The sequence below is a fragment of the Scyliorhinus torazame genome, chromosome 14 (genome assembly GCF_047496885.1).
Source record: "Scyliorhinus torazame isolate Kashiwa2021f chromosome 14, sScyTor2.1, whole genome shotgun sequence".
In the NCBI taxonomy this organism is placed as follows: Eukaryota; Metazoa; Chordata; class Chondrichthyes; order Carcharhiniformes; family Scyliorhinidae; genus Scyliorhinus; species Scyliorhinus torazame.
The window spans coordinates 80,847,615-80,859,881 of record NC_092720.1 but is presented as its reverse complement, the minus strand read 5'-3'; the positions used below and the strand labels follow the sequence as shown (position 1 = coordinate 80,859,881).

General features: G+C 44.4%; 1 protein-coding gene across 1 annotated transcript in view; it reads right to left on the bottom strand.

Moving 5' to 3' along the window:
- Positions 1-9,455, bottom strand: part of lekr1 (Leucine-, glutamate- and lysine-rich protein 1) — a 437,902-nt gene extending 428,447 nt beyond the window's left edge. Inside the window, exon 1 of the mRNA XM_072474414.1 lies at positions 9,144-9,455. The gene's annotated coding sequence lies outside the window, so the exon portion shown is untranslated. The remainder of the gene's footprint in view (positions 1-9,143) is intronic.
- Between the last annotated feature and the right edge of the window lie 2,812 nt (positions 9,456-12,267).

The following is a 12,267-nucleotide window of genomic DNA, read 5'->3' as shown; positions in this document are numbered from 1 at the left end:
TTACATTCATAGTATTTTATAATATAATACTCTGTAGTCTTAAGAGATCATTATTATGTAGATATGTTCTTGGATGATGAAAGTATATTTGATAACCATACAATTAACACAATTGACAATTTGCCTGTTTCACATTGACTAACTAGTAATATGATTGAACAAGAGCATAATTATCTCAGCAGTACCACCATTCCAATTGGGCATTCTTTCTCAGCAACAGAAAATAAGTGCCAAATCTGAGAAAATATGTTTCTCAGAAATATGGATGAAATCACAGAGCACAATCTTTAAAGTACCAGGAAAAATCCTGGAATTCCTGGTAATTGAACAGAATTTCTTCTATTTAGTGACTAAAAAATGATGACCTTACCTATGGAGTAATCTTTCAGTTTGGCAACAATACATGCTTCCCTGCATGTTTGTATTAGACAGTTTCTGTCCATAGGGGGGTTATTATGGGAAAACAAACCAGTCTAACATCTGTCTATTGTGAAGTCTGTGTAGTTTCTGAGCTAATGACACAATGCAAATGCAACCAGTAGCAATGCTGATGTCATTACAAAGATATTGCAAATTGATCCTTGTTTCAACATAATTAATACTTATACAAATTTGTTCTGCAACTAAATGGAAAAAACCTATAATACTTTTTCTAATTACTAATGTTACAAATATGCAATGCAGAGTAAAAAATAATATTTGGAGGACTTGCAGTCACTTTGGTTTACTCTTTTTCTGAAGGCTTCCCAGCAGCGTTTTGATTCGAGCTGGCCATTCTTTGTGCTTTGGGCAATGAGTGTTGGCAGGTTATCTGAGATCAGCTGAGCCAAACCTTTGTCCTAAACTCACATCATCTTTGACTTCAACACACAAATGTACTTCCAACAAGGTTCACTGGAGTTGGGAATTATAATCTTGATACATTTTGTCTTTGGCAGTCCAGATGTAATAAGTCCACGGAGGCAGAAGTCCCGTCCCCCCCAGAATTCCTTTTATTAACAAAACCAACAGCAGCACAACCATGTGCATTCAGCTTGCTGTCCACACTGGGAGTGAGAGGATCTGACACTCCCTGTTATAAACAAAGGAGAGGTTCCCTGATTGGCCCACTAAATCACCCATTGCAAGCTCTTCATTGAAACACGAGTTTGACCCAACATTGCTCTTGTAAGGACAAGGAGAAACAGTTGCATTCAGCCAAGAGTCCAACTTGTATTTGCATTCATAACTGAGAATAAATTATAATAACTACAACTTACATTTCTATAATATTGCTTAGCTACATACAGATATTACTGATGTCAAAACAATGGAAACCAAACAGGAGGAAAAGTGAGAACTAGGGGAACCAAAAGACAAAGTTGATGAAAATGGTTTTAGGGGCAAATTGCTAACATGAGGATGGTAACAAGACTGGATGATTTGGCGAGAGTTCCAGAGAGCTGAGGAAGAGTGGTTGAGAGAGCACTCCCATGGTGGGATGGAGAGGGTCGGGGGCAAGGCATAAACTCATGTTAGAGGTTTAGAGGGTGTCTGTGGAAGAACTGTGGCTGAAGTGGTCACTGAGGCAGGGCGAAGCGAGGCATTTGACAGTGGGTATAAAAGGACCTACAATGTACACAACTTTATATTATGTACATGCTTCCGCAGGACGCACTCACTTCCAATAAAGTTGCATGCAGTAATGTAGCCTTTATTTCCCTAAATTAAGTTATGATGATAAGCATGTAAACTGACAGAGGCATTGAGGGGTATTTTAACGCCCTGGAATCGGTGGGTTTGGGTTGGTAACATTGATAAAATGTCAGAAATCTCAAACTCAACCCACCTGAAACAAAAGAGAAAATGCTGGAAAATCTCAGCAGGACTGGCAGCATCTGTAGGGAGAGAAAAGAACTAACGTTTTGAGTCCGATGACTCTTTGTCAAAGCTAGCCACTTGAAACAAGCCCACTTCTGGTTTTAACCAAGGCTGGGAGGGCATGGGGGTGGTAACCAACCTGCTCCCAGGAGATAAATACTTCATTTAAGTATTTTATTAAGACTGTGTGCCTCAGATTTTATCTCCATTTTAAATTTGACCCTCACCAGTTTGTTTTCCCAGATCTCAGAAATCCAGCAGCTGGTGGGAGATGGGTGGGCCCTGCTGGATCCAGTAGGTAAGTCCCTTTCCAGCACTGGTTTTGGACCAGGACGAAAACCTACTCAATCCGTCCAACCAGCTCCTCAGGCTTGCCTACTTTCCCCAACTCCAATCGGTCATCCCCCGTCCACAATTCAATTTCCCACTGAGCCACGACCTGTAACCGACCCAACCTTTCCGATAATCACCCCAAACATTCTGATCTTTCTCTCACTGCAATCCATCTGATCTCCCTGGCACCAGCCCCAGGTCTATCCATACCCTCACTCCTACCTTCTGACCTCCACCAGCTCCCCCCATCTCTAATGTCCAGCCCCTCACCCCTCGGCCTCTGACATCTCCACCCCTAACTTCTGATCTCCCCCAGCACCAGCCTTTCCAATTCCACCCTCCCTTTCTGCTCCCCAGCTTCAGCCAGATGCCAAAGGCCTACCAATCTGGCAGCCCGTCAGCCTCTCGACCTGGCTGTCTGCAGCAGGATAATAGAAACAAAAGAATGCCAATCAGGTCCTGCTGTTACGCAGATTTTTGGCGTGCAAAACTACACTGCCTTCCTTCCACTCCCTTACCCCATTCAGCCCCTGTGACTGTAACAGTTTCCAGCATTTTCTGTTTATATTTCAAATTTCCAGCATCCACAGTACTTTGCTCTTGTATTAATATTATGGCAGTTGTCTACTCTGTGCTCTCTGCTAATTCCTGATCTCATCTTCTGGTCTTGCTCCCTTGTCCCACCAACCACTAAGTTAAAAATCTGGCATTTTTTAAAGTGTAGCTCCTACTTCTCTCCAACTACAGTTAGAAACCTAGGAGAGTTATATATTTTTTCAATACAGGCATTTTATTTTCAGTTTCAATACATGAATTAAGAAACCTCTAAAGCTGCAAGTATTAAGCTGTGATGAATTCATGCTTCTAATTGGGTGGAAGTGCTTTCTTGGACTTATAATCAACTATTCTTTGGATTTTGTTTTCAATAAGAATAAAAGGGAACTTGGTATCTTTACCTTTACTGTTCCTTTTCAGTATTAGTACATAGTTGTAACTGTCATGATTATATGGTATAAATACCCAAAATGTATGCAGCCAGCTTCTTAGACTTCAGGATCTTGTTCCCAGCAACACAACAAAACATTTGGACAATGTCATGAGAATCTCTAAGGATCGCACCATGTTTGAAGAGGTCTGGTCCTCAGCCTTTAAACCTCATCAAGGTAGGCCAGGGTAGTCTAGCTTATCCAGCTTTCTGTGACCAACAAAAGCACTATGGGAGCAGATGTGTTGTTATCCAAAGAAATAATCAAGTATCTCTCTCTCATGGCGTCACAACTAATCTCCTTTCTTCATACGAGAACAGACTGCAAAATGAAGTTATCCCAATATCTACTCTCTACTTTATACCTTAAAGCCAAAAAAGATACTCAAGCCTAGAACCAAATTGTAAAAGGTCTGAGCTCTCATTGAAACTGTCAAAGATGCCAGAAGCTGCTCCTTCACTGTAGGCCCCTTTGCATTTTTCAGAGCTGACCACTTGCTCCATTGTTGACGACAAAGTTTTGATTCCGTGTGAGGACCCACACAAGTTGAAACTGTTAACCAGTGGGTGGTGGATGTGGTGAGTTTCTCACTTGCAAAACCCAACTCAAAGAGGAACATATCCTATTTTCCAAAGGACCTCCTAATTTGCATGATATGGGGACCACAGCAAGCACAAAATGCATGGTCAATAGTCAGCTTGTCATGTGGGGGTAGGAAATGTGTGCTGCTACACTAATTGTTTAAACTATTGTATAGCTAATTTTCTTCTGGTTCTATGAAACAATATTTTTGTATCTAACGTTAAGTAACGCAAATGCATGTTTCTAATGAGCTTACCTAATGTGACATGATTTTCCAAGTAAGCTTTAAGTGGGTCTGAGAAACAATGAAACCCTTATTTGCTAATATGCTCACTAAATGTAGCACAAGATCTTTCTTTAGCTCCAACAGTGACCACAGAAAACTTTGGTCAAGGTTCATTGTCACTCAATAATAATCTCCTAAGCATCAACTCAAAGGCAGGCATCCCACACACACAAGTAAAAGAATCTCTCAGGGATGTTCATAGTGTTGATATGCAGGCTTGGAGTCCAATCATTTCCTCCATCTCAAAGTGGCTAAGAAAGGCCTTCGTATTATGGAGGTCTTGTGGTGCAGTGTGTGGTCTCCTTCAAAATCTCCAGGTTCAGTCTCCACTCCAGGACATGATGGCCAAGGAAAATGTGTTAATAATTGGGCCAAACACATTGACGAGCAACCTGAGAATCCTTCCATATGGCAAGTAGTAAGACCAAGAGAGATTCCTTGTCAGTCATGACATGGGGGAAAAATTGGAGGCTCTATCATTATTCATAGCCCCAAACTAACTATCTGTGCATATAAAAGTGCATATTGCCACAGAAACTTGGGTTTATTTTCGGTGGGGGCGGGGGGGGGGCGGGGGGGGGGGGGGGGGAGGTGCTGCAGTTTGCTGGACAGCTGCTGTGGATCAGATTGATGTCAACAACAGGGAGTTTCACCTACGTTCTGGTTGGAATGGATTTAGGACCTGCACCCGTGCCCTACTTGTGGTGCTGGTGGAGGCCATGGTGCTGTAGGTCTGCTTTTTATTAATTCAAGAGATGTGGGCTTCACTGGCTAGACCAGCATTTATTGACTATCCCTAATTGCCTTTGAGAAGGTGGCAGTGAGCTGCCTTCCTGAACTGCTGCAGTGCATATGGTGTAGAAACACCCACAGTGCTGTTAGGGAGGCAGTTCCAGAATGTTGGTCCCGTGACAGTGAAAGAATTCCAAGCCAGGATGCTGAGTGGCTTGCAGGGGAACTTTCATTGGGCAGAAAATTGGACAGAGCTCAAGGTCAGATTTAAGACATTTCTTCTCTCTCAGGAGGACAACATATCTTATTTTCCATTAGTGCCAGAATGCATACTGAGCCAGTCATCTCTGGCAATGGCAGAATTGGAGCAGTCTGCAGCTGGGTGCTCTCAAGCTCACTTAATGAGTTTACAATCACCACCCATTTCAGAAGTGATTGACATTTAGCAACCTTTCTGATTCCTTTCTCTAACCACTGCATGTACATCTCACAGAATTACAGGAGCAGGTAGCACGGTACTGAATATAATGGCAAAAGTAGCCAGTTTGTGTACCTGGTAATAAACAGAGGCAATTCATTAGCATTGTATGCAGAATATTCCTGTAACGAATTGGTACTTTGGAATGTGACAGGATATCAATGTCTCTTTCGGCAGTTAGACGGTAGTTGCTTGTATGCGTGGAAGGACTAAGGCAGATGTTTGGAATCATCTGTTAATGCTGGGGGCCAGGGATGCATCTGTACAAGTATTTATCAATCAGTTACTGATAAATAGCTCCAGCATCAGGAAACTATTGAACCTCTTCAGCCTCCCGAATGCCATTAATATCCTCTGCTCATAAGATTGAAAGCTCTGTTGAAGATATACAGTATGATGCACAACAACATGACACCACACTCTTGCTGGGCAATACGGGGGGGAAGCATCTTTACCTGTTGAAGCATTAGAATAATTGCTTCAAAGGTCTACTCAATGAATTCGTTGACACAAAATACTCCAAATCAATTGCTATATAGCAATGACAAAATGCATGACTTTAACATGGAGATGCAATTAAGTCTGCGTCCTGGTTCAATCATCATCTCTTTAAACCTACTTTAGCCAAAGGCTACCTTTGGTCTTGGCCCTCCATGTGCCTACCATGACCTACCATGGTAGGTTGGCTCATAATAAATTTTTTAAGTTTCTACTCACATACCGTCAACTTTTTTCCATCGTTTAGGGGCAGCATGGTAGCACAAGTGGCTAGCACTGCGGCTTTACAGCGCCAGTGTCCCAGGTTTGATTCCCTGATGGGACACTGCGGAGTCTGCACGTTCTCCCCGTGTGTGCGTGGGTTTCCTGCGGGTACTCCAGTTTCGTCCCCCAGTCCAAAGACGTGCAGGTTAGGTGGATTGGCCATGCTAAATTGCCCTTAGTGTCCAAAAAGGTTAGGAGGGGTTATTGGGTTAGGGGGATAGGGTGGAAGTGAGGGCTTAAGTGGGTCGGTGCAGACTCGATAGGCCGAATGGCCTCCTTCTGCACTGTATGTTCTATGTGAACTGTCCACATTAATAATGCAAATTGTCAGTCTGTAGTTACACCCTTCTGCCACTGAGCCATAAAACCATAAGGTGTAGGAGCAGAACGAGGCCATTCAGACCATCGAGTCTGCTCCACCATTTAACGAGACCATAACTGATCTCATTGAATCTGTATCATGTCAATTTTGTATCTCTCAGTCTTTTCTACAAAGAATCTTGTGCTCCAATTCTGCTGCTCGTTATGGGACTCTTCCCCATTCGGGTAGACTGTGGCCAATATGTATAACTTTCAAATAAAGACTGAATTATATCTGTACACCCCGGTTCAATTATTCCCTTCCCATTAACTCCTTTCAACGACAACTTGTATCTATATACCACCTTTAATGTGGTAAAAGAGCCCAAAGCCCTTCACAAGAGTGCATTGGGCCAAAGATAAGACCAAAGAAGGAAAGAACTAAAATGTTGGTGAAGGAAGTAGGTTTAATAAGTATTATGGGGAAAAGATTTAGGGAAAGAATTTCAGAGCATACAGTCACCACTAGTCTGATGAAGGTATTGGAGGAGTGCACAGATCTTAGATAATTGTAGAAGGTTACAGAGATAGGATGAGGCAAAGCCATCAAAGGATTTGGACATACTAATCGAGATTGGGAGTCAGTGTGACATAGAAGTGAGGTGTGAATGGGGCAGTGTGAATGGGGCTTGATGCAAGCACGGTGTCACAGTGGTTAGCACTGCTGCCTCACAGTGCCAGGGTTCAATTCCAGCCTTGGGTAACCGTGTGGAGTTTGCATTTTCTGCATGGGTTTCCTCCAAGTGCTTCAGTTTCCTCCCAAAGATGTGCAAATTAGGTGGATTGGTCATACTAAAATTGCCACTTAGTGTCCAAAGATGTGCCGGATAGGTGAGGTTACAAGGATAGGACGGTTCAAAGGATTGTGTAGCCCTGATGGGCCAAATGGCTTCCTTCTGCACTGTAGGGATTCTATTCTATAAGGCAGAGTTTTAGACAAGCTCAAGTTGATGGAAGATGGGAGGTTGGTGAGGAGAGTATTGGAGTGGTCAAGCATACAGCAGCAGTTGGGCTGAGGTAGGGGCAGAGAGGGAAAATATTACTGAGGTGGAAGTTGTCGGCCCCAGTAATAGAGGATATGAGCGGGAAACTAAGCTCAAGAAACAGATTTGTGGCTGGAGCTAAAGACAACACGTTTTTGTTTTTTCTAATAATTATTTGGAGCAAATTGCAAGTGAGGGCTGATTGTCATATTTTTTTCATCATTGCTCCAATTGTGCAATACCATTGGATATTGTTGAGTACATTACAAGCATACAAATTACTGTGGAGATGGCAAAATGTAATACAAAACACATTTTTACAGGGAGGCCCTCAATAATATTCCCTTCTGTGATTATACTCATATCCCTCCTTGATTTACTTCATGTCAAAACACACTTGGGCTTTTAAGGAAGCCGAAAGGTATGCATACGACTGTTAATCGTTAACGACCTGGATTGATGAGGGTTTTGTCATAAGAAACTTGATTCATGGAAAAAAAAATCGTTGCTGGTTATTGGTAAATCACATTATGAGGTCGGTGCCGTGAGCTGGCTTCCGTGTGAGTAGTAAATTTGTCCTCGCTGCGTGCAACGCTCTTCTGGGATCCTCTGTTTAAGGCACCGTGCCATCTCGATAAGGAAGTGTGATCTCAGCGAGTTGCACCTGACTTCTGGCCCTGCGTGACTGGTGTGAAAAAGCTTTATCTGGAGGACCGAGGGCTGACAGCCCCGCAAACTCCTGGGCACGACATCTATTGCAAAGATACACACGTACTTCAGCTACACCGGAAATCTCAACAACATAAAAAAGGTCACTGGGGCTCTGCGATGAGTCTCGTTGTGCGAACTGCGTGAAAGAATGAGTAATGCTGAGGTTAGGACACGGCTGGCGTGCAACAGAACAGGGAGAGCCGAGCAGAGCACGCACTGCTGAGTAAACACAAAGCCAGGCTGCGAGTACTGCAACCCCCCGCACGCTCTCTGCTTGTTGTTATCTCCCAGTCTTATTATTTTGCCTATATTTTATGCAAATATCAAGGAAATATGATCGTGACGTGATGCCGGCGGGATTTAGGGGAGGGGGTTGTCACTTCCCAACAAGAGTCGGTGCTTGAGGCGCTTGTTGAATGTGAAATCAGGAGCTGAAAATGGTGACGAATGTCCAGCAGGGCGTGACCCACCCAGGTCGGCAGCCCGGACACGGCGGCCCCCAGAGTGCAGTTCCCGCCTCTAAGTTTGAGGAAGCCGAACGATGCGAGGATTAACCGAGACGATCCGCACGCCACTGGCCCTGACTGTCGTGACAGTTGTTCCCGAGCCGGCGTTCAAAAATAACCGCAGGCCGCCAGTGACGCAGCGCGTGCGAAGCACTCCCTGGGGGCGGGGGAAGGGTGGGGATGGTGTGCACGGCACGGTGCTGAGGACACTCCGAACACCACATCCCCCTGTGTGTGCCCCCCCCCCCCCCGGAGGGGACACTGGAGAGCCAGCCGGGCGTGTTACCCCCGCACAGAACATCGATCATAGAATGGGTTACAGGACAAAGGGCCGTCCTGTCCCCGCCAGCTCCGTGCAAGACAACTCAGCAGCTGCCCTCTCCCTCCCCCTTCACGTAGCCCTGCCAATTATTTATATTCAGTTGGTTATCCACTTCCCTTTTTACAAAGCCGCGATTGGAATCTGCCTCCATCACCCTGTCATGCAGCCCATTCACCAGGTCCTAACTACACTCTGCACAATACACATTTTTCTTCAAGTCGCCATTCTCTCCTGCCCTTCACCTTCAAATTGGTGTCCTCTGGTTCTCAACTCTCCCGTCATGGTAGCACAGTGGTTAACTTCACAGCACAAAGGACCCAGGTTCGATACCCGGCTGGGCCACAGTCTCCGTGGAGTCTGCACTTTCTCCCGGTATCTGGGTTTCCTCCGGGTGCTCCGGTTTCCTCCCACAGGTCTTGAAAGACGTACTTTTAGGTGAATTGGACATTCTGAATTCTGTACCCGAACAGGGGTCGGAATGTGGCGACTAGGAGCTTTTCACAGTAACTTCATTGCAGTGTTAATGTAAGCCTACTTGTGACAATAATAAAGATTATTATTATAATACAGAACAATTTCTCCTTGATGATTTTAAACACCTCAATCTTTTCTTTAAGAAGAACCACCGCAGCTTCTTCAGTCTATCCACCTAACTGAAGTTCCTCATCACTGAAACCATTCTTATGAATCTTTTCTGCATTCACACGAATGCCATCTAATCCTTCCTAAAGTGTGATGCCCAGAATTGGATGCAATGCTGCTATTGAGGACAGACAAATGTTTCATAAAAGTTCATCATACCTTCCTTGTGTTTGTTTCCTATTTATAAAGCCTTGTGTGCACTTTCTCAACTTGCTATGCCACCTTCAACAATTTGTGCTCACATAGCCCCAGATCCCTACTGCAGCCCCTTTAGAATTGTACCCTCTTTTTCCTGTCAAAATGTATCAGTTCACACTTCTCTGCATTAATTTCCATCTGCCAAGTGTCCACTTATCCCTTCAGCTTGACTATGTCCTCTTGAAGTTTATCACCATTCTATTCACAGTTCACAATACTTTCAAGTTTTGTGATCTACAAATTTTGAAGTTTTGTTCTGCACATATATGTCTTGGGCCCTGAACCCACGAACTTGATTTCTGGTGGGGGGGGGGAGGGGCGGCAGGGGTGGTGGCTAGATTAGGAGTTGGGTTGGGCCACCCTGGAAGCGGTGTGGGGATAGAGGTAGGCCTGGTGCAGATTGGGCAACTTAGGTCCAGATAAAAAGCAGGCCCTCAGAAAGGCCCATTTGAGAAGTTGGTCATCAATGGTAAAACTGCCTGAAGCTGGGGGAGATGTCCTTATTTTGTCAGGTGAATGTCAAACCTGTAAATGTTGTCCAACTATAGCTGCCCCTGGAACGGAATGGCCTATCATGGGTTTTCCCTAGGTGGAATTGTTTGAGGGCTCATGAAGGGGGTTATCCTCCAAGTCCCCGAGAAGCCAATTACAAATCTGCACTGGTGACTGAGATGGTTGAGGAAGTTGGGGACTCCTCAGTATGAAGGAGTCATGGCAACTACCAGGGAACCTTATATGCACATGAAGGAAGACTTTGTGATCACAAATCACCTATACATTGATTGTGTGGAAGGACTTGTGGTTGACAAAGGTTGCCACATGTTAAGTTAGGGTCTTTATGGCAACATGAGTGCAATCATTAACACCCTGTACCCGAGGGAAGCCTGCTAATTGGGCTAAGGCTATGGTTCCTTGCACCTGAGATACCAAATCCAATGGGAAATTAATGTGCTCTCCACATGAGCAAACAGGGCATTAGTTACAACCTTAGTGCAGCTTTGTGTTGTTTACTGGGATATACCAGACAGGTCTCCTGATGATCCCTGGAAAGATCCTGAGGCATAGAAGTTGAAAGTGATGGTTACCTTAGAGCCACTGGAAGGGCATTGGGGTCGAGCGGTTGAACTATGCAACACATGTCTGTCACCACCTCATGACTTAGCCTCAGTCACCTTCGAGACTTGTTCTCCATCCTAGGTATGTACATCCTTTCCAGAGGCTGGGACCTGGTTAACCTGCCCCTCTTCCTCTTCATGTGCATGCAGCAGCCTCTTCCTCCTGACCTACTTTTCATCTGGCTTCCGACTGCTCACAGTGATTAGCGTCTGTGGCGCCGATGTGCAAGACTGCCATGCCCCTCTTCTAGCATAAAGTTATCCCTTGCACCTGAGTGCACATGTCAGGGGCAAAGAAATATTGCCCTATGAGACAAGGAGCCTCTTCTACTCCCTTGGGTTAAGGACAGACAGGTGAAAATGATTTTATGCTACTCCTGGGGAAGTGAATAAAAGTTTAAATAAAATCCAGCAGGATTAGGTACTTTGGCTATCCAAACAAATATACAAGATCAGACCTGTTCTTAGCACACTTCAGATTTCACACTCCTAGGCTACCAAAATACAACTTGAGAGACGACTTAAATAGCCAGCTGCCCTCACTCTTCCGATCGTGCAAATAGACAAAGGCGCAGTATGCCAAAGATGTCAGGGACCTCCCGAACATCAGGTCCAACAGCTTATCTCCTTAACCAATTACATGTAAGGATGGGGAAAGAAAAAGCAGGAACTAAGATGAATTAGAGTCAAAGGGGAAGAGAATGAATTAAAAGAGTGAGAAGAGAGGCAGAAAGGAAAAAATAAGTAAAAATGTAAAAATTCTAACTCAAAAAACTCTAGGAATGATTCACTGCATGTTTGAGTCATAGTCTACAGTTTCATTATTCCTTTTCTGAGCCTCCGAGGTTGAAAGAAATGCCAGGACCATAAATCATATTATTAACAAGGTCCGTCCAACATGAATAAAAGCCTCAAATGTCCGTGGTGAGATTAATTCATATTAAGGGAGCAATTCTGGCAGTTTGATGGTATGCAATAGAGAGGTTTTACGGTGAGAATTTGGGCAGGGTTCTCCGGCCGTTCACTGATGATGAGATTCTCTGGCCCAGCCGGCAGCACACCCAGCAGCATGGGGTGGCTTCAATGGGAAATCCTGTTGACAAGCTGCGGGAGTAAAAATCCCCACTGCCAGCAAATGGCACGCCAAATTCACCGTCCTCTCATCAGCAGTAGCAGGGCAGACTCGTAACAGAGAATCCCGGCCTTTGTATTTTTGTAAGGCTAACAATGGAGTGGCAAAAGTTGTCCAGCATTTTGATCTCTGCAACTCATGGCATAGCTGTTTGGCATGAATTTCTGAGCTTTTTTATGCACTGATGATGCTGGATACTGTGAACACGCATGACTTTCCACAATTGATGGACCATTTTTCGATGGAAAACCTGAAATACTCAGAAGAAATAGAAATGGA